This window comes from Lolium rigidum, chromosome 7, assembly GCF_022539505.1.
Source record: "Lolium rigidum isolate FL_2022 chromosome 7, APGP_CSIRO_Lrig_0.1, whole genome shotgun sequence".
Lineage (NCBI taxonomy): Eukaryota > Viridiplantae > Streptophyta > Magnoliopsida > Poales > Poaceae > Lolium > Lolium rigidum.
Window position 1 is genome coordinate 102085318 of NC_061514.1, and position 22910 is coordinate 102108227.

Below are 22910 nucleotides of genomic sequence, written 5' to 3' on the forward strand. Positions count from 1 at the left end.
GACAACCAACCCAAGCATTTCCTTTTGTCAGCTTTCTATTCTGCTCCGCCACCATCGTATTCTCCATCTCTTGTCTTGGACGTGAGCTCCATTTTTTTTTATTTTTTGCCATGCAACCACCGAATCTGAATAAGCATTAACAACTTATTTTAGTGTCTTAAGGCCACCAGCAACTTCCGCCAACTCTGCTTTGTGATAGTGCGGTAGTCTGCTCGCGTCGAAGCAATCTCGCCATCCACGTCTCAGAAGACCTCTACCCAAGCTCACGAGCCATGAAGAGCTGGCTCCAAAATTTAATTTTAGATATCACTGTCTCCTTGGTCTAGTAACATAACACATCTCACTTTATTTTGAGAATTCCTTGGATCCATTTAAGATTGCAACATTTTTTCAAATCCACTACAAAAAAAAAATTCAAGAATCAAAAGAACAACATCACAATTGTGAACCAATAAAAATTACAAGAAACAGAAATAAATGGGAAATACACGGTATAGCATACCAATCACCTGCCAACGAGAACCATCAGCCTGACATGCGTTAGGTACAGCGACATGTATGAGGTGAAAAAAATAAAGAAACTTCCGTGATGGATATGTGCGGCTGTAGCGATCCCTACAGGTTTTGTCCTCGTTGCTGGCATATGACGGTATTATGCGATTTTGTGGGATGGTAAAACGGTCCCAAAAAAAGTTGGACGAAAATTTTGGCAGAAACATTAGCTCCTTTATTATTAGGTATAGATTTATTGTTATTTATTGATATATTTCATATTTAGAAATAATGCTTATGTTATTCCATCTATTTTTTGCAAGTTTGATGATTATTGGAGAATTAACCACCGGAGCCAGAAATCTGCTGGAAAAAGGACCGTCAAGGCACCATATTTGTAAAGACCAACAATTTCCAACAAAGATACAAAAAATCCTAGTTTTCCAGATAACGGAGGAAGCTAGAAGGGGAGACCGAGATAGGCCATGGGGGCTCCAAACCACCCCTAGGCGCGGGCCCTCGCGTATATTAACCCCTCGGGAAACGTAAGATCAGGGGTACGACGAGAGAAATATTCCACCACCGTGATAACGCGTGAAACACACGTCCGTTGGGAACCCCAAGAGGAGGTGTGATGCGTACAGCAGCAAGTTTTCCCTCAATAAGAAACCAAGGTTATCGAACCAGTAGGAGATGAAGGTCATGTAAAGGTTGTTGGTGAAGGAGTGTAGTGTGGCGCAACACCAGGGATTCCGGCGCCAATGTGGAACCTGCACAACACAATCAAAATACTTTGCCCCAACTTAACAGTGAGGTTGTCAATCTCACCGGCTTGCTGTAAACAAAGGATTAAACGTATGGTGTGGAGAATGATGTTTGTTTGCAAAGAATAGCAGAGAACAATGATTGCAGTAGGTTGTATTTCAGATGTAAAAGAATGGACCGGGATCCACAGTTCACTAGTGGTGTCTCTCCAATAAGATAAATAACATGTTGGGTGAACAAATTACAGTTGGGCAATTGACAAATAAAGAGGGCATAACAATGCACATACATATCATGATGACTACTATGAGATTTACTTAGGGCATTACGACAAATAACATAGACCGCTATCCAGCATGCATCTATGCCTAAAAAGTCCACCTTCGGGTTAGCATCTGCACCCCTTCCAGTATTAAGTTGCAAACAACAGACAATTGCATTAAGTACTGTGCGTAATGTAAGCAATACAAATATCCTTAGACAAAACATTGATGTTTTATCCCTAGTGGCAATAGCACATCCACAACCTTAGAACTTTATGTCACTGTCCCAGATTCAATGGAGGCATGAACCCACTATCGAGCATAAATACTCCCTCTTGGAGTCACAAGTATCAACTTGGCCGAGCCTCTACTAGCAACGGAGAGCATGCAAGATCATAAACAACACATATATGATAGATCGATAATCAACTTGACATAGTATTCCATATTCATCGGATCCCAACAAACACAACATGTAGCATTACAAATAGATGATCTTGATCATGATAGGCAGCTCACAAGATCTAAACATGATAGCACAAGCGGAGAAGACAACCATCTAGCTACTGCTATGGACCCATAGTCCAAGGATGAACTACTCACGCATCAGTCCGGAGGCGGGCATGGTGATGTAGAGGCCTCCGGTGATGATTCCCCTCTCCGGTAGGGTGCCGGAGGCGATCTTCAGAACCCCCGAGATGGGGTTGACGGCGGCGGCGTCTCTGGAACTTTTCTCGTATCGTGGTTCTCGGCACTAGAATTTTCTTGACGGAAGGATTTTATAGGTGAAGGGCAGAGTCGGGGGATGCTCGAGGGGCCCACCCCATATGGCGGCGCGGCCAGGGGTGGGGCCGCGCCCCCCTATGGTGTGGCCGCCTCGTTGCCCCTCTTCGTCTCCTCTTCGGACTTCTGGAAGACTCCGTGGAAAATAAGACCGTGGGCTTTTGTTTCGTCCAATTCCGAGAATATTTCCCGTGTAGGATTTCGAAACCAAAAACAGCAGAAAACGAGAACCGGCGCTTCGGCATCTTATTAATAGGTTAGTACCGTAAAATGCATCAAAATGATATAAAGTGTATATAAAACATGTGAGTATTGTCATATAACTAGCATGGAACATAAGAAATTATAGATACGTTTGAGACGTATCAAGCATCCCCAAGCTTAGTTCCTACTCGCCCTCGAGTAGGTAAACGATAACAAGGATAATTTCTGAAGTGACATGCTACTATCATAATATTGATCAATACTATTGTAAAGCATATGAGATGAATGAAGTGATTCAAAGCAATGGTAAAGATAATGACTAAACAAGCCGAATCATATAGCAAAGACTTTTCATGAATAGTACTTTCAAGACAAGCATCAACAAGTCTTGCATAAGAGTTAACTCATAAAGCAATAGATTCTTAATAGAAGGTTTTGAAGCAACACAAAGGAAGATTTAAGTTTCAGCAGTTGCTTTCAACTTTCAACATGTATATCTCATGGATAATTGTCAACACAAAGTAATATGATGAATGCAAATAAGCAAGTATGTAAGAATCAATGCACACAGTTGACACAAGTGTTTGCTTCTAAGATAGAAAGAAGTAGGTAAACTGACTCAACATAAAGTAAAAGAAAGGCCCTTCGCAGAGGGAAGCAGGGATTACTCATGTGCTAGAGCTTTTTATTTTGAAAACATGGAAACAATTTTGCCAACGGTAGTAATAATTCATATGTGTTATGCATAAAACCTCCTATAAGTTGCAAGCCTCATGCATCGAATACTAATAGTGCCCGCACCTTGTCCTAATTAGCTTGGATTTCCATGGATTATCATTGCATTACATATGTTTCAATCAAGTGTCACAAAGGGGTACCTCTATGCCACCTGTACAAAGGTCCAAGGAGATAAATCGCATTTGATCTCTCAATTTTGATAGATCTCAACTTGAGGACATCCATACCGGGACAACATAGAAAACAGATAATGGACTTCTCTTTTATGCTTTAAGCATTCAACAACAGATAATATTCTCATAAGAGGTTGAGGATTAATGTCCAAGCTGAAACTTCCACCATGATACATGGCTTTGGTTGGCGGCCCAATGTTCTTCTCTAACAACATGCATACTCAAACCATTTAACTCATGGCAAATCTCCCTTACTTCAGACAAGACGAACATGCATAGCAACTCACATGATATTCAACAAAGGTGTGACGAGGTTGATGGCGTCCCCGTAAACATGGTTACCGCTCAACAAGCAACTTATAAGAACTAAGATACATAAGCGACATATTCTTTACCACAATAGTTTTTAGGCTACTTTCCCATGAGCTATGTATTGCAAAGACAAGGAATGGATTTTTTTAAAGGTAGCACGCAAGCAATTTACTTTGAAATGGCAGAAAAATACCACATAGTAGGTAGTTATGGTGGACACAAATGGCATAAGTTTTGGCTCAAGGTTTTGGATGCACGAGAAGCATTCCCTTTCAGTACAAGGCTTTGGCTAGCAAGGTTGTTTGAAGCAAACACAAGTATGAACCGGCACAGCAAAACTTACATAAGAACATATTGCAAGCATTATAAGACTCTACACTGTCTTCCTTGTTGTTCAAACACTTTTACCAGAAAATATCTAGACTTTAGAGAGACCAATCATGCAAACCAAATTTCAACAAGCTCTACGGTAGTTCTCCACTAATAGGTTTAAAGTACATGATGCAAGAGCTTAAACATGATCTACTTAAGAGCTCAAAACAATTGCCAAGTATCAAATTATTCAAGACAATATACCAATTACCACATGAAGCATTTTCTGTTTCCAACCAAATAGCAATAACTGAAGCGACTTTCAACTTTCGCCATGAACATTAAAAGTAAAACTAAGAACACCAGTGTTCAATATGAAAAAGCGAAGCGTGTCTTTCTCCCACACAAGGAATGCTAGGATCCAATTTTATTCAAACACAAACAAAAATAAAAAACACACAGACGCTCTAAGTAAAGCACATAAGATGTGACGGAATAAAAATATAGTTTCACTAGAGGTGACCTGATAAGTTGTTGATGAAGAAGGGGATGCCTTGGGCATCCCCAAGCTTAGATGCTTGAGTCTTCTTGAAATATGCAGGGATGAACCACGAGGGCATCCCCAAGCTTAGACTTTTCACTCTTCTTGATCATATTATATCATCCTCCTCTCTTGATCCTTGAAAACTTCCTTCACACCAGACTCAAAACAATCTCATTAGAGGGTTAGTGTATAATCAAAAATTCACATGTTCAGAGAGGACACAATCATTCCCAACACTTCTGGATATTACCCAAGGCTACTGAAAGTTAATGGAGCAAATAAATCCACTCAACACAGTAAAAGAGGCAATGTGAAATAAAAGGCAGAATCTGTCAAAACAGAACAGTCCGTAAAGACGAATTTTTTCGAGGCACTTAACATGCTCAGATGAAGAAGCTCAAATTGAATGAAAATTGCGTACATATCTGGGGATTACTCATGAATTTTTGCAGAATTTTTAGATTCTTCTACAGAGAGATCAACTCAAATTTGTGACAGCTAAAAATCTGCTTTCGCGCAGTAAATCCAAATCTAGTATCAACCTTCTATCAAAGACTTTACTTGGCACAACAATGCAATAAAATAAAGATAAAAAGGTATTGCTACAGTAGTAACAAGCACCTTGACTCAAATATAAAACAAAAATTGCAGAAATAAAATAATGGGTTGTCTCCCATAAGCGCTTTCTTTAACGCCTTTCGCCTAGGCGCGTAAAGTGTAAATCAAGTAACATCAAGAGAAGAAGCATCAACATCATAATTTGTTCTAATAATAGAATCAAAAGGCAACTTCATTCTCTTTCTAGGGAAGTGTTCCATACCTTTCTTAAGAGGGAATTGATATTTAATATTTCCTTTTTTCATATCAATAATAGCACCAACAGAAGAAAGGGTCTTCCCAAAATAATAGGACAAGATGCATTGCATTCAATATCCAAGACAACAAAATCAACGGGGACAAGGTTATTGTTAACCGTAATGTGAACATTGTCAGTCCTCCCCAAAGGTTTCTTTATAGAATTATCAGCAAGATTAACATCCAAATAACAATATTTCAATGGTGGCAAGTCAAGCATATCATGAAGTTTCTTAGGCATAACAGAAATACTTGCACCAAGATCACATAAAGCATTACAATCAAAATCATTGACCTTCATTTTAATGATGGGCTCCCAACCATCTCCAACTTCCTAGGAATAGAAGCTTCAAGTTTTAATTTCTCTTCTCTAGCTTTAATGAGAGCATTTGTAATATGTTTTGTAAAGGCCAAGTTTATAGCACTAGCATTAGGACTTCTAGCAAGTTTTTGCAAGAACTTAATTACTTCAGAGATATGACAATTATCAAAATCAAAACCATTATGATCTAAAGCAATGGGATCATTGTCCCCAATACTCGAAAAAATTCAGCACTTTTATCACAAACAGTTTCAGCAGTTTCAGCAGTTTCAGACAATTTTGCATGCTTTGTATTAGAAGTAGAAACATTGCCAACACCAATTATTTTACCATTGATAGTAGGAGGTTTAGCAACATGTGAAGCATCAACATTACTAGTGGTGGTAATAGTCTAAACTTTAGCTACATTATTTTCTTTAGCAAGTTTTTCTTCTCTTTCCCACCTAGCATGCAATTCAGCCATCATTCTAATATTGTCATTAATTCGAACTTGTATAGCGTTTGCTGTAGCAAATGACTTAATATGTATCTTCATTAGGCATAACTTTCAGTTTTAAAAGATCAACATCAGCAGCAAGACTATCAACCTTAGAAGCAAGAACATCAATTTTACCAAGCTTTTCTTCAACAGATTTGTTAAAAGCAGTTTGTGTACTAATAAATTCTTTAAGCATGACTTCAAGACCAGAGGGTACACTCCTACTATTGTTGTAAGAATTACCATAACCATTACCATTATTAGAAGGATATGGCCTATAGTTGTTGCCAAAATTATTCCTATAAGCATTGTTGTTGAAATTATTACTTTTAATGAAGTTCACATCAACATGCTCTTCTTGAGAAACCAATGAAGCTAAAGGAACATTATTAGGATCAACATTAGATTTACCATTAACAAGCATAGACATAATAACATCAATCTTATCACTCAAAGAGGAGGTTTCTTCAACAGAATTTACCTTCTTACCTTGAGGAGTCCTTTCAGTGTGCCATTCATAGTAGTTGATCATCATATCATCAAGAAGCTTTGTTGCAGCACCCAAAGTGATGGACATAAAAGTACCTCCAGCAGCTGAATCCAATAGGTTCCTTGAAGAAAAATTCAATCCTGCATAAAAGGTTTGGATGATCATCCAAGTAGTTAGTCCATGGGTAGGGCAATTCTTTACCAAAGATTTCATTCTTTCCGATGCTTGGGCAACATGTTCATTATCAAATTGCTTAAAATTCATAATGATACTTCTCAAAGATATAATTTTAGCAGGAGGATAATATCTTCCAATTAAAGCATCTTTACATTTAGTCCATGAATCAATACTATTCTTAGGAAAAGATAGCAACCAATCTTTAGCTCTTCCTCTTAAGGAGAAAGGAAACAATTTCAGTTTTATAATGTCTCCATCTACATCCTTATACTTTTGCATTTCACAAAGTTCAACAAAATTATTAAGATGGGCAGCAGCATCATCAAGTACTAACACCGGAAAATTGCTCTCTCATAACAAGATTTAGTAAAGCAGGTTTAATTTCATAAAATTCTGCTGTAGTAGCAGGTGGAGCAATAGGAGTGCATATAAAATCATTATTATTGGTGCTAGTGAAGTCACTCAACTTAGTGTTCTCAGGAGTATTCATTTTAACAGTAATAAAGCAAACCAAATTAAAATAAAGTAAAACAAGTAACTAATTTTTTTGTGTTTTTGATATAAAAAAAGCAAACAAGACAGAAAATAAAGTAAAGAAAGACAATAAACAAAGTAAAGAGATTGGGTGTGAGAGACTCCCCTTGCAGCGTGTCTTGATCTCCCCGGCAACGGCGCCAGAAAATGTGCTTGATAACGCGTGAAACACACGTCCGTTGGGAACCCCAAGAGGAAGGTGTGATGCGCACAGCAGCAAGTTTTCCCTCAGTAAGAAACCAAGGTTATCGAACCAGTAGGAGATGAAGGCCACGTGAAGGTTGTTGGTGAAGGAGTGTAGTGTGGCGCAACACCGGGATTCCGGCGCCAACGTGGAACCCGCACAACATAATCAAAATACTTTGCCCCAACTTAACAGAGTGAGGTTGTCAATCTCACCGGCTATCGTAAACAAAGGATTAAACGTATGGTGTGGAGAATGATGTTTGTTTGCAAAGAACAGCAGAGAACAATGATTGCGTAGGTTGTATTTCAGATGTAAAAGAATGGACCGGGGTCCACAGTTCACTAGTGGTGTCTCTCCAATAAGATAAATAACATGTTGGGTGAACAAATTACAGCTTGGGCAATTGACAAATAAAGAGGGCATAACAATGCACATACATATCATGATGACTACTATGAGATTTACTTAGGGCATTACGACAAATAACATAGACCGCTATCCAAGCATGCATCTATGCCTAAAAAGTCCACCTTCGGGTTAGCATCCGCACCCCTTCCAAGTATTAAGTTGCAAACAACGTACAATTGCATTAAGTACCGTGTGTAATCTAAACAATACAAATATCCTTAGACAAAGCATTGATGTTTTATCCCTAGTGGCAACAACACATCCACAACCTTAGAACTTTCCGTCACTCGTCCCGCATTCAATGGAGGCATGAACCCACTATCGAGCATAAATACTCCCTCTTGGAGTCACAAGTATCAACTTGGCCAGAGCCTCTACTAGCAACGGACAACATGCAAGATCATAAACAACACTTATATGATAGATCGATAATCAACTTGACATAGTATTCCATATTCATCGGATCCCAACAAACACAACATGTAGCATTACAAATAGATGATCTTGATCATGATAGGCAGCTCACAAGATCTAAACATGATAGCACAAGCGGAGAAGACAACCATCTAGCTACTGCTATGGACCCATAGTCCAAGGATGAACTACTCACGCATCAGTCCGGAGGCGGGCATGGTGATGTAGAGCCCTCCGGTGATGATTCCCCTCTCCGGCAGGGTGCCGGAGGCGATCTTCAGAACCCCCCGAGATGGGGTTGACGGCGGCGGCGTCTCTGGAACTTTTCTCGTATCGTGGTTCTCGGCACTAGAATTTTCGTGATGGAAGGATTTTATAGGTGAAGGGCAGAGTCGGGGGATGCTCGAGGGGCCCACCCCATATGGCGGCGCGGCCAGGGGTGGGGCCGCGCCCCCCTATGGTGTGGCCGCCTCGTTGCCCCTCTTCGTCTCCTCTTCGGACTTCTGGAAGACTCCGTGGAAAATAAGACCATGGGCTTTTGTTTCGTCCAATTCCGAGAATATTTCCTGTGTAGGATTTCTGAAACCAAAAACAGCAGAAAAACGAGAACCGGCGCTTCGGCATCTTGTTAATAGGTTAGTACCGGAAAATGCATCAAAATGATATATAGTGTATATAAAACATGTGAGTATTGTCATATAACTAGCATGGAACATAAGAAATTATAGATGCTTTTGAGACGTATCACACCGCTACGGGGCGGAGAACCAGAGAGGGAGAAAAGCTCTCCGGCAGGCTAAAATCTGCCGGGAAAATTCCTTCCCGGAGAGGGGAGATCATCGCCATCGTCACCACCATCGAGCTGGACTTCACCGGGATCATCATCACCATCATCTCCACCACCAGCACCATCATCACCGCCGCCTCCACGCCGTTCCGATGTAACATCTTGCGTTTAATACTTGTCTAGTTCATAGGGGAAACTTTCCTGGTGTTGATTACTCTTTGTAGTTGATGCTATTGAGTGAAACCATTGAATTTAGTTTATGTCCAGATTGTTATTCATCATCATATCACCTCTGATCATGATCCATATGATGTCTCGTGAGTAGTTCGTTTAGTTCTTGAGGACATGAGAGAAGTCATGATGTTAGTAGTGGAACTGTGTTGAGTAATATGCAATGGTTTGATATTTAAGTTGTGGTGTTATTCTTCTAGTGGTATCATGTGAACGTCGACTACATGATACTTCACCTTTATGGGTCTAGGGGAATGCATTGTGTATTTGGCTAATAATTATGGGGTGGCGGGAGCGACAGAAACCCAAACCCCCGTTAGGAAACTGGTGCACAAGGGAGTGTAGGATCTCAAAGTTTAAGGCTGTGGTTAGATTTATCTTAATTACTATTTTGTAGTTGCGGATGCTTGCAAGAGGTATAATTACAAGTATGTATTAGTCCAAGTATGGGGTAGTGCATTAGCATAGGTTCACTCACACAACACTTACCAAACCATTGAATATTATTCATCTATGTGAAGCGAAAGCACTTGACGTAATTCCTGTGTGTCCTCAGAAACGTTTGTTCATTATAAGTAAAACAACCGGCTTGTCCTTCGCTCTAAAAAGGATTGGGCCACTCGCTGCAATTATTATTACTACATTTTATTTACTCGTACTTTATTTATCTGCAATACCAAATACCCTTGCAAACCTGTTTGCTAGTGTCTACAGTGAATCCTCGATCAAAACTGCTCGTCAACACCTTCTGCTCCTCGTTGGGTTCGACACTCTTATTTATCGAAAGTACTACGATACACCCCCTATACTTGTGGGTTATCAAGACTATTTTCTGGAGCCGTTGCCTGGGAGTGAAGCGCTATTGAAGAGCGGAATTGGTGAAGGTAACTTTTATTGTAAGTGTTGTTTTTTATTTATGTCTTCTACTGCTTTATTTCATTATGGAGGTGTCTCCTTTTGACTCTCTGTTTGGAATTACTACTACCACTGTTACGGTAGTAGATGAACCACCGCGTGCTCAATTAGATTCTTTTAAAATACCTATGAAAATTGTTGAACGTGTTATGAATAACTGCTATTATGGAGATGGAACTGTCCATCCAGGTGATCATTTACTCTTTATACATGAATTATACGAGTTGTTCAAGTGTGCAGGTATCTCAATAGACCAAGTTAAGAGGAAATTATTCTCTTTATCACTTAAGGGAAGAGCCGCGAAATGGTATAAGATGCTGAAGAATGGCCGATCTATTGGATGAGAGGAAATTGTACCTCTCTTTTATTCTAAATTCTATCCTCCAAGTGGGATTCATAAAGATCGGAATCAAATATATAATTTCTGGCCTCAAGATGGAGAGAGTATTGCCCAAGCGTGGGGGAGATTGAAGTCACTAATGCTCAAATACCCCATTCATGAGCTCCCCAGTAATATTATTATTAATAACTTCTATGCAAAGCTTTCTCTTCATGATAAGGATTTATTGGATGCCTCTTGTTCTGGATCATTTACATGTATGAAGGAAGAAGCTAAATGGGGTCTTCTCGACCGCATTCAGGAAAATACTGAAGGATGGGATAATGATAAAGGAAGAAAGTCAGGTATTAATTATGATTATGAATGCATTGAATCTTTTATACAAACTTATGACTTTCGTAATACTAGTGTTGTTTATGGTCTTGATTCTCAAGTTCTTGCAAATTGTTTAAAGGCTTTTGCCTCTTATCTTGATGTTCCAAAAAAGGAATGGAACAAGTATCATGTACCTTATAAGGATATTGTTAATTGTGTTCCTGCTAGAAATATTGAAGTTTGTACTGTTGATCGTGTTTTGCCTGAACCTTATATTGAGAAAGTACCCTTCCCTGCCAAGGTAAAGGAACATTCTATTGTAACTAGTGTGGTTAATAAAAGTAAAAAAAGAAAGCTATAGAACCTGATGAAGAAATAACTATTGAACCTGCGGTAGCAATAGTAAAGGACTTGGTTACTGAAAATGTAGAAGACGGACATATTATATTTTGTGAAGATGCTTCCAATATTGTTTCACATCCTAGTAAATCCAAGAAAACTAGTGTTCCTGTGCTTTCTGTTAGAATAGGTGATCATTGCTATTATGGTTTATGTGATATTGGTGCAAGTTCTAGTGCTATTCCTTATGAGCTTTACAGGGAAATTATGCTTGAAATTGGTTCTTGTGAACTTGAAGAAATTAATGTGGTTATTCAGCTTGCTACTAGAGAGACCATCTCTCCGATTGGTATTGTTAGAGATGTGGAAGTTTTATGTGGTAAGATTAAATATCCTGCTGATTTTCTAGTACTTGGTTCAGCTGCTAGTAAGACTTGTCCTGTAATTTTTGGTAGACCTTTCTTGAATACTTGTGGTGCTATTATAGATTGAAAGAAGGAGAAAATTCTTACTAAATTTGATGAAGAGTCTTACGAATTTATTTTTTCTAAGTTTGCTAAAGCTCATTATAAAAATGAATTGCCTAATGAAGATTTTAGAGTTGAACAACTTGCTTCTATTAATGTTTCCCCTAACAATTGTTTGCAGCAATATATGGAGGATCACGAAAGTGAGGTCTTTATGGAGGAAAGAAAAGAAATTGACGAAGTTTTTCTTCGTCAACCAGAGATGCTTAAGGACGATTTACCTGTGGAAGACTTGGGTACTACATTACCACCCAAGGAGAATCATGTTTTCGGTTTAAAACCTTTACCTGATGATCTTAAATATGCTTATATTGATTATAAGAAAATATATCATGTTATTATTGGTTCTAAACTTTCAAGACAGGAAGAGGAAAGATTATTGGGAGTATTGAAGAAGCACCGAAGAGCTATGGGATATACTGATTTGAAGGGGATTTCTCCTACTATATGTCAGCATGCTATTAATATGGAACCAGATGCAAAGCCAGTTGTTGAACATCAACGTCGTTTAATTCCGAAGATGAAGGATGTGGTAAGAAATGAGGTATTGAAACTTCTTGATGCTTGTATTATTTATCCCATTGCTGATAGTAGGAGTGCATTCCGAAGATGAAGGATGTGGGAAGAAATGAGGTATTGAAGGATGTGCATTGTGTCCCTAAGAAAGGAGGAATTGTTGTTGTGCCTAATGAGAATAATGAACTTATTCCTCAAAGAGTAGTAGTTGGTTATAGGATGTGCATTGATTATAGAAAAGTTAATAAAGTTACTAAAAAAGATCATTATCCTTTGCCTTTTATTGATCAAATGTTAGAAAGGTTGTCTCAGAACACTCATGTTTGTTTCCTTGATGGTTATTCTGGGTTTTCTCAAATCGCTGTCAAAAAGCAAGATCAAGAGAAAATCACTTTTACTTGTCCTTATGGAATTTATGCTTATAGACGTATGACTTTTGGTTTGTGTAATGCTCCCGCTACATTTCAAAGATGCATGTCTGCTATTTTTCATGGTTTTTGTGAAGAAATTTTGGATGTATTCATGGACGATTTCTCCGTCTATGGGACTTCTTTTGATAATTGTTTGCACAATCTTGATAAAGTTTTGCAGAGATGTAAAGAAACTAATATTGTTCTTAATTGGGAGAAATACCACTTTATGGTAAATGAAGGAATTGTTCTTGGACATAAAATTTCTGAAAGAGGTATTGAAGTCGATAGAGCCAAAGTGGAAGCAATTGAGAAAATGCCATGTCCTAGGGATGTTAAAGGTATTCATAGTGTTCTTGGTCATGCTGGTTTCTTTAGGAGTTTTATTAAAGATTTCTCTAAAATTTGAAAGCCTCTTACTAATCTTCTCCAAAATGATGTACCTTTTTTATGATGATTGTAAGGAAGCTTTTGAAACTCCAAAGAAGGCTTTAACTACTGTTCCTATTGTTCAACCACCTGATTGGAATTTACGATTTGAAATATGGATTTCTATTTCTGTGCCCTCGGGTTCTTCGTTGTGCTCAGTTTTCCCCAGCTCCTTAGTTTTTCCTCAGTTTTCCCCAAGTCCTTGTTTGAAACGCGCAGAAGCAGCTCAGACGGCAGGATTCCCGTTTAGTTGACCGTTCCGTGCTGACGTCACTACAAGGAAAAGGCCTACCGCCGGCGAACCTAAAAGGCCCATTGCCGGCGCACCACGAGCCCGCCGGTGCGAACGGGCCGGTGATAACTGGCCACTGCCGGCGCACCAGGCGGTGCACCGGCGATAGGACGGATACTGCCGGCGCGCCATCGATGCTTCGCCGGCAAAGGACAAGTTCCACCGGCGCACCAGCAGCTGCGCCGGCAGTAGTGCTTCCAAGCATCGGCGCATGCCACGTGCGCCGGCAGTAGGTCATTTAGGTGCGCCGGCAATAAATTCGAAAATTCTTTTTTCAGCTTTTTTCCAAGCATATTAGAATACATATTTGACAAGAAGATATATTTACAACACAAGTTCATATTTGTACAAGAAGCACATGCAATATGAGAAGCACATAGAGAGTCAAGTATCATTTCGGTATCAATACACAAATACACAAGTCTCGTTCCGGAATGTTGATTCATACAACACATGTGCATATGCAACACCGAACGACGAAGTTTCACAAAGTTAGAAGTCTCGGTACATAGTCGTCACAAGTATCGTCATACACCTCACAATGTAGGTCCTAACCTAAACTACAATCACATAGAACATGACCAACATGGTCATGATGACCATCATCACGAAGGCCATGGTCTTCATCCGGTTCCTCCTCATGTCCCTCATCTCTCCCGCTACATAACGGGCGTATCTTCCTTCCGCCTCCACCCTAGTGGGGTATCCCTTGTAGCTGTTGCCGCCGAAACGGTGCACCTGTCTCCGACAGTCCTCCCGATCGTCGTAGACTCCAGGAACCCTCCCCTTGTACACGACATATGTCTTCGGCATCTCCATTCACAAGACAAGTAAAACGTTAGTACCAATGCAATGAACAAGTGCCAACTCAAATAAGAGACAAGTAGTACGAACTAAATAGCATGTGCCTCATACTTTGTTGGTCGAAATAAATAATAACATACAGGGATGGGGTCAGCGAGGCTAGGTAGGATGCACAATAGATTGATATTTGTGGCCATCACACCAAGCCTCACCGGCCCCACCCCGGATTGTACAAGTGACCGAACATTTTAATCATCGGCCAATGCAATTAAGAAGTGCGAACTCAAATAAAAGACAAGTAGTACGAATTAAATAGCGTGCCTCATACTTTGTCGGTCGAAACAAATATTAACATCCAGGGATGGAGTCAGTGAGGCTAGGTAGGATGCACAAGAGATTGATACTTGTGGCCGTCGCACCAAGGCTCACTGGCTCCACCCCCGAGTGTACGAGTGACCGAACATTCTAATCATCTGCGAACTCCAAATACGAGGCAAGTAGTGGTCGAGTAAATGCAAATAATTATTAAGCTATCTACGCCATAATCTTGAAATATATATCAAAGTAAATGAAACTATAGACACATGTTCACATGCACATTCATACAACTAAATAAAAGCAACAAGTCGATTCTATTGGAATATATAGCAATTATTACAATACGGAAGTTCAAGGACATATCGTTCAAGCTTTAGCAAGTGTTCCCGTCGTAGGATCAGGTTGTACGCCTAGGGGGAATGGACGGCAGCCCTCAAGCGAGTTGAACGGCCTCTCATCACGCGACATCTCCAAGCGGAGTTCTATCTCGTCATTAGGTGGTAGACCGTAGCCGTAGAAGAACTCGCCGTACCTACCGTTGACATCCTGCAGGATTACCGTGCAAATGAACTACTCGGATGCGACCCCAGTTCTTTCTAATCTCTCTATCAGGGACATCCGCCATGTTTGCAAACCTGTTTCTGAGATTCTCTGGTAGCAACATGTCATCTGCGTACTTTATGTACTCCTGCATCTGAAGGATGGCGTACCACGCGTCCATCCCATTGTCTTGTGTCGACTGCCTGAGGCAGGGGAAGTTGGTTGTGTGGGTTAAGACCAAGCCTCCTCGGGATTTCCTCTCTACTTTGAGGGGGCCTGCCTTGTTGGCGAAGCTGGTGAGAGCATCATTGAGAAGGGCCCTGATGTGGGTGTAGTGTTTCTTGCGGTCCCTACCCGAGTCGAGATAGACTGCATGCGAGTGTTGCGGGTGCACGACGATGAGGGTGCGGAACTTGTCTCTGCGGAAAACACACGGATTAACCTTTGGAAATGCAAATGGAGATATAGGATAGAATGGTGATGGGGGACTAGCGAGTGATTACTTACTCGGGGAAGTAAGGGATGAGAATGGCGCCCTTTTTAATGTTCGCCGGCATGAAATCCTCGACCTGCCGGGTGGCAATCGCGCGATCCCCGGCGTTGCAGATGATGCTCTCCCGCATATAGAAGGGGTCCATTATCGCGATGGTCGGCGTCCCCTCCTTAACAATCTGGGAAGACAAGCTAAGAGCAACTAGGCGAACCACACTAAAGTGGAGCGCTTGCGTGCGATAGATGCTGAAGATGTCGTTGAACCGGATGAAGCACAAGCTCCAATTATAAATCAACTAAATGAACCTAGCTAGCTACTGTCCATTTGCAACAGCACATCATATATTTGCAAAAACACATCATACATTTGCTAAAAAAATTCAACCTGATTTCCTGATACATCTAGGAGTTTTCTCCAACCTAAGTGCCTAACTGGTCATCATTGAAAAATCATATTCTAATGTAGGGTCTAAATATTGCTACTTCATTTGCATTTCATCTAAACCAACTTGATTGCTATATCATTTAAACCTACTCGCATCATTTTATTTCTAGTTGAAAAATTACAGAGGTTCATTTAGCTACTGCATCATTTTATTTAAACCTACTGCATCATTTTATTTCTAGTTTAAAATTGGTTTAGTTTCAAACCAGAGAGCTTAATTGTTACTGTAATTTATATGAATTGGCAGTAGCATAACAAAAAAAACCTACTGCCTAGCTACCTAGGTACTGCAAGCATTTTTATTTTCATTTTCTTTTTTGGCAGTGAGCATGAGCATGAGCAGTAGCATTTCAAAACCATTTCAAAATCTTTATTTGCAACCAGTGAGCATCAACATGAGCATTCATTTCATTTCCATTTCCATTTTAAATAGTGAAGTAGCAATAGTGAACTAAACCAGTAGAACTATTTTAAATGAACCAATGAGCATTTCCATTTCATTTCCACTATAATAAAAAACCCCAACTCAATTTCTTTTTTCAACAAGACTTGTTCTTTTTATGAATAACAACACTTGTTCTTTTTATGAATAACCCCAATTCAGTAGCACTTGTTCTTTTTTCAACAGCACTTGTTCCATTTTCTTATTCAACAATTTTTCAATTGGAAGTAGTTCATTTGAATGTATGAATATGATTCAATTTCATTTTCAACATGAAAAATATGATGCAATCTGTCTATGCAACCAGAGAGCATCTAGCAGGAACCCTAACCCTAACTAGTAGTAGGTAAATCCTAACCCTACGGAGGAGGGGATAGGGAAGGGGAGGGAAGGGGAGAGGAAAGGGAAGAGGGAAGGGGAGAGGGAAGCTCACAGTGGCTGGCGCGCGGCTCCTTCTTCTCCAACGGCGGCGCCGACGTCCCCTCCTCCAACGGCTGGCGCGCGGCTCCTTCTTCTCCAACGGCGGCGCCGACGTCCCCTCCTCCAACGGTGTGGCGGCGCTGGTGGAGGATGGTGGTGGGGCAGAATGGAGGCGGACGGTGGAGGGGGGATTTGGCGGTGAACGGCGACGGATGAGGAGAAAGGGGATGGGATCGGCCGTGTACTCGGAGAAGATGAGGAGAAAACGGTTAAGTCCGTAGTATAGCCGTGCCGAGGCTTATTGCCGGCGCACCACCTACCTGGTTCGCCGGGGACAAGTATACCCCGGCGAATTAATAAGCCCGGTGCGCCGGCAATAAGCCTCGGCACAGTCTGTAACTCGGGACATGTCAATTCACCTAGCTATCCCTGCCCATTTCCTTTTCTTTTTTCCATTCTTTTTCTTTATTTCTTTTCTCTTTATTTTATGTTTCTTTTATTTTACCCCAAATGCTATACTATTTTATTTTTCTTATCTTTTCAAGATAATAACAAAGCAATATATATATGCATTAGTATGCAAAAACAAAAAATATGAGTTATACATACACAAAATATTGACCAACACAATATTAATTAGTCATACATAAAATATTGGCCATGACCATATGAGTAGTTATGAATTACACAAAATATGAGTTATAGATTGCAAATAAAGTTTTACATCATCGATTGAGAAGAGTGTTTCGCTTTCTTCTTGCTTTTCTTGCTCGTCGTTGAATAATTTAGCCCCGTGTCGTGACTTCTTCTTTTGAAGGGTCGACCTGACCTCGGTAGCGTGGTCCTGCTTCTTCTTGTGGTGTATGTTGTGTCTTCGTCCTCGGATTCTTCCATCATTGGGTCTCCGACTTGTCCTTCGAAGTCTTCCTCGTTGGCGACTCCATCCATTCCGACGAAGGTCCTCTTGCCTCTCCTCACGATAACACGGCTAGGCCTCGGATGGGTCGGTTATGAAGAAGCATCGGTGCACGTGTTCCGCCGGCACCCATGGCTCATTCTGCGCGGTGGCGTTCGTGGACTTTGATTTGTTGGCTTTGGGTAGAAACATGGTGGTGAAATACCGGTCTTCTTTTGTGACGCTCTTAGCCCATCTGATACGGAACATCGGCACTTTCTCCCCAGCGTAGCTAAGCTCCCAAATTTCCTCGATTCTTCCGTAGTATCTAGTCTTTACGTCACCCGTCCGAGAATCCATCGTTACCCCCGAGTTCCGGTAAACACTCGTTCTTGTCTTTTTCTTCCGTGTAGAATGTGTACCCGTTGATATCGTACACTTGGTAAGTCATGATGTTGGGCGCGGGGCCATGTGACAAGGCCAATACTAGTTTATCCTTGTCAGAATCCATTGGTGGAGGATTAGCATCAATGTGGTCTTTGAACCAGCGCGCGAAAGAGGAGTTGTGCTCTCTGTATATTTCTGCTTCCGTCATCATCGCCTTGCCACTGTTCTGTATCATGGTTTGTGCTCTTTGAACCAAGGATCGATCAAGTCAATGTGTTGTAGCGCTACTAAGTTGGCCCTGTCAAAGTCGGAAGTCCGACCAGACGTGTGCACGTGCAGTTCCTTCCTTCCATTTTTGTGGCCTACTCCCTCGAACTCGCGGAGGTGCTTGTTTTGAGGCAAACCAACAGGGTCCTCGATGTCTAGATAATTCGTGCAGAAAGAGATGCACTCTTCGGTGAGCTAGCCCTGGACGATGCTTCCATCCGGATGTGACCTGTTACGAACGTATCCTTTAATGACCCCATTCATTCTTTCAAACGGCATCATGTTGTGTAAGAATGCCGGCCCTAGACTGACGATATCATCCATGATATGGACCAACAGATGAACCATCACGTCAAAGAATGCAGGCGGGAAGTACATCTCAAGCTCACATAGGATCACCACGATCTCTTCCTGGAGCCTTGCGAGTTTCTTCACGCTTATCGACTTCCGAGTTATGACGTCGAAGAAGTTACAGAGCCCAGTCAGCGTTGCACGGACATGGTCATCCATTATACCTCGGATTGCAACCGGAAGAATCTGCGTCATCATCACGTGACGAGTCATGAGACTTCATGCCGCTGAAGTTTCGTTTCTTGGGGTCCATGTATCCGCTTATTAGCCCGGAGTAACCGAAGGGCACTCGACTCCTAGAAGGCAATTGAAAAATTGATCGACCTCGGCCGGACTAAAAGTGAAGCAGGAGGGGGACGATGAATAGTCCGGCTGCTTAATCCTTTTGCGCTTCGACCGCCGTCCGCCTCCTCCTCCGATCGTCCCTCTTGGGCCGGCGGGATCCGAAGCTCTTCCCTGATGCCCAAAACTTTCAGGTCGTGTCTTGCTTTCGGCCCATCTTTGGTCCGGTCCGGCATGTTGAGAAGAGTGCCAAGCAAGCTCTCGCACACGTTCTTTGTAATATGCATGACATCAAGGCAGTGAGGTGTATCAAGAATTTTCCAGTACGGCAAGTCCCAAAACACGGACCTCCTTTTCCATACACCAATGAGTGGCGTCATTTCCTTTTTCTTCTTCTTCTCTCCAGGCTTTTGACGAATCTTTCCCGGCGCAGGGCACTCCTTCCAACCTTTCAGTAATGTATCGATCTCTTCGCCGCTCTTCTTACGTGGAGGTCCTCGGGGTTCATTTGTACCATCGAACATATATCCACGCTTTCTCCACGGGTCAGTCTTCTGTAGCCACCTTCGATGCCCCATGTAAACTGTTTTCGAAGAGTCGGGATCCTTACCAAGCTGCAAAAACATCGTCTCTTCCATGCACCTGACACATGCCTTGTGTCCATGGCACACTCGGCACGAAATGTAGCCGTATCCGAGGTAGTCCCGCACCGTCGTGATCAACGCGGCTCTCAAAGGGAAATATTCTTCCGCGACGGCGTCCCATGTATCTACCCCTTCCTCCGCCCACAACGTTTCAAGCTCCTCCTTTAATAGTTCGAGATACATGTTGATATCGTTTCCTGGTTGTGTCGGCCCTTGAATTAGCATACTCATCTGTATGTACTTCCTCTTCATGCACAGCCAGGGCGGGAGGTTGTAGATCTATACACACACGGGCCATGTGCTATGTGTGCTGCTCTGGTTTCCGAACGGATTGAATCCGTCCGTGCTCGCACCCAACCTGATGTTTCGGGATCCGCCCCAAAACTTCCGAATTCATTGCCTAATGCTTTCCATCGGCTTGCATCCGAAGGGTGCGTCAAGCACCGGGTGCTCAATCCGCTCTTCATCATTCAATACCGCCTCCTTTCTTTCTCGCGTGCCGCGCGCATGAGCTTTGCTTCCTTGCGGTCCGCGTAGAACCGTTGAAGCCGGGGCGAGCGGGAAGTACCACACAACTTTCCGAGGAGCTTTCTTCTTCCCTTTCTTGTACCGTTCAGCTTCACACACAGTACATTTGGTCTTGTCCATGTGCTCCTTGCGATACATGATACAGTCGTTGATGCAGGCGTGATACTTTTCGTGGGGTAAGTCGAGAGGGCACGTGATTCTCTTGGCCTCGGCTAGACTACCAGGACACGTGTTCCCGGCAGGAAGGAGATCTTTCATGTATTCCAGGATGTCGTCGACGCTTGTGTCCGTCCATCCGTGTTTCGCCTTCATCTGCAGCACATCGAGAGCTACTCTCAAGCGAGACTCCCCCAACCCGCGACCTGAGTCGTACAACGGAGTATTTGAGTCTATCTCGAGTTGCTCAAGCTTTGATTTCCGCTTGGCGCCTTTCGTCTTTTCGAGAAGCAGATCTTGAAGATGAGGGTCCCGCACGACCGAAGCTAGCGGCACCTCTTCGTCGTCGTCAAGGTTATTGTCGTCGTCAAGGTTATCGTCTCGTGCGACAAACTCTTCATCGTCATCAATATCATGATGCCCTCCTTCTTGCCGGCCATTTTTACCACCTGCCGCCGTCGCCCCATTGACCTCCGCGCCATCATCACTCATCCATTGAGTGTGTCCATGCATGAAACCATTAGTGAGCAGGTGCCCCCGCAATTTGCTCTGAATACGGGTCAAACCATTTCCCTCGTTTGCATCTCCGGCACGGACACAATACCTCCATGCGGTTATTTTCATACATGTCGATGATCGCGTGTTTCAGATATCTCATCACGATGCTTTCACTCATCTCGATAACCATTATCGCCTGCATGGTAAGATTACATAATTGATTAGAACCATGCATCCGTCGGTAGTTTTCACGGAAAATTTCGGCATGACCTTCCTACACGGTAGGACATAGGAGCGCCGTAAATGTGCCGAAACGGAAACTTAAAGAATCAACATTTCGGCGCAACGTTGGCAACTCATTTTCAACGCCAACACACACAAGCACAAGCACAACATATATATATGCCACACACGAGAGCTTTGCTTCAAATGTCCAACATACGTCGATTTCATTCCTCAATTTGTTCATTAATCACCTATTTGTTTGATATATTCGTCAACGAGATCGAGACGTCGCGTCGCTACCACGGCGTATGGAAGCCGACTTTCTAGATCTAGATCTAGATTGAGCGGTCAATGCGGGATAGTAGATCTAGATCTACATAGGGGGATGTGGGAGATGCATGTACACTACAAGAAAAGTTGCCATGGCCGACGAAGTTGAAGTCGCGCCGTGGTTGCTGGTGTACCATGGCCGACGATTTTTGGTCCCTCCGTGGTGCATGTCAAAACTTTTTTTTCTCGTTTTTGAGGCCACCTAGCCCGACGAAAGCGGCCAAAACGTCGCGTATGGTGGCCCGGGACGTGGTGCATCTCGAAATCTCGGGTTCGCCGGCCGAGTCAACGCAAATCCGCACCGCCGAGGGATGTAGGGCCCGGATGGCAGCCTCTCCGGCATTGTTTTTTTCTCGATCGCGCCATCTCGTTCAACGTTCTCCGATCGAGCCGTTTACGATGCGGGATCATGGGTCCCGCATGTCATCCTCTATGAACCAAAATTCTTTCTATTCTTGGATTTTTTGACCCCCGATTTCCGGCTACTTCCTTTTTCTTTTGATCCCTTGCCGCCTTGGAAACGTTGAGACCGCTGCTGCTAAATGGGACCCGCATGTCATCCTCTATGTGCAATCAACTTTCTTTTCTTGGAGTTTTTTTTGGCACCTCAAATTTGGTCACTTGCCTTTTTCTTTCGATCCCCTGCCGCCTCTCAAACGGTGATACCGCTCCTGCTAAATGGGACCCGCATGTCATCCTCTATGTACTATAAAACTTTCTTTTCTTGGAGTTTTTTTGGCACCTCATATTTGGTCACTTACCTTTTTCTTTCGATCCCTCGCCGCCTCTCAAATGGTGATACCGCTGCTGCTAAATGGGACCCGCATGTCATCCTCTATGTACTATAAAACTTTCTTTTCTTGGAGTTTTTTTGGCACCTCAAATTTGGTCACTTGCCTTTTTCTTTCGATCCTCTGCCGCCTCTCAAACGGTGATACCGCTGCTGCTAACTGGGACCCGCATGTCATCCTCTATGTACTATAAAACTTTCTTTTCTTGAATTATTTTTGGCACCTCATATTTGGTCACTTACCTTTTTCTTTCGATCTCATGCCACGTTTGAAACGTTGAGGAACCTGCGAGCTCATGGGACCCGCATGTCATCCTCTATGTACTATAAAAGTTTATTTTCTTGGTTTTTTTTCACCCTCCGATTTTTGGCAATTTCTTTTTTCTTTTGATCCCCTGCCGCCTCTCAAACGGTGATACCGCTGCTGCTAAATGGGACCCGCATGTCATCCTCTATGTACTATAAAACTTTCTTTTCTTGAATTATTTTTGGCTCCTCATATTTTTTCACTTGCCTTTTTCTTTCGATCTCATGCCACGTTTGA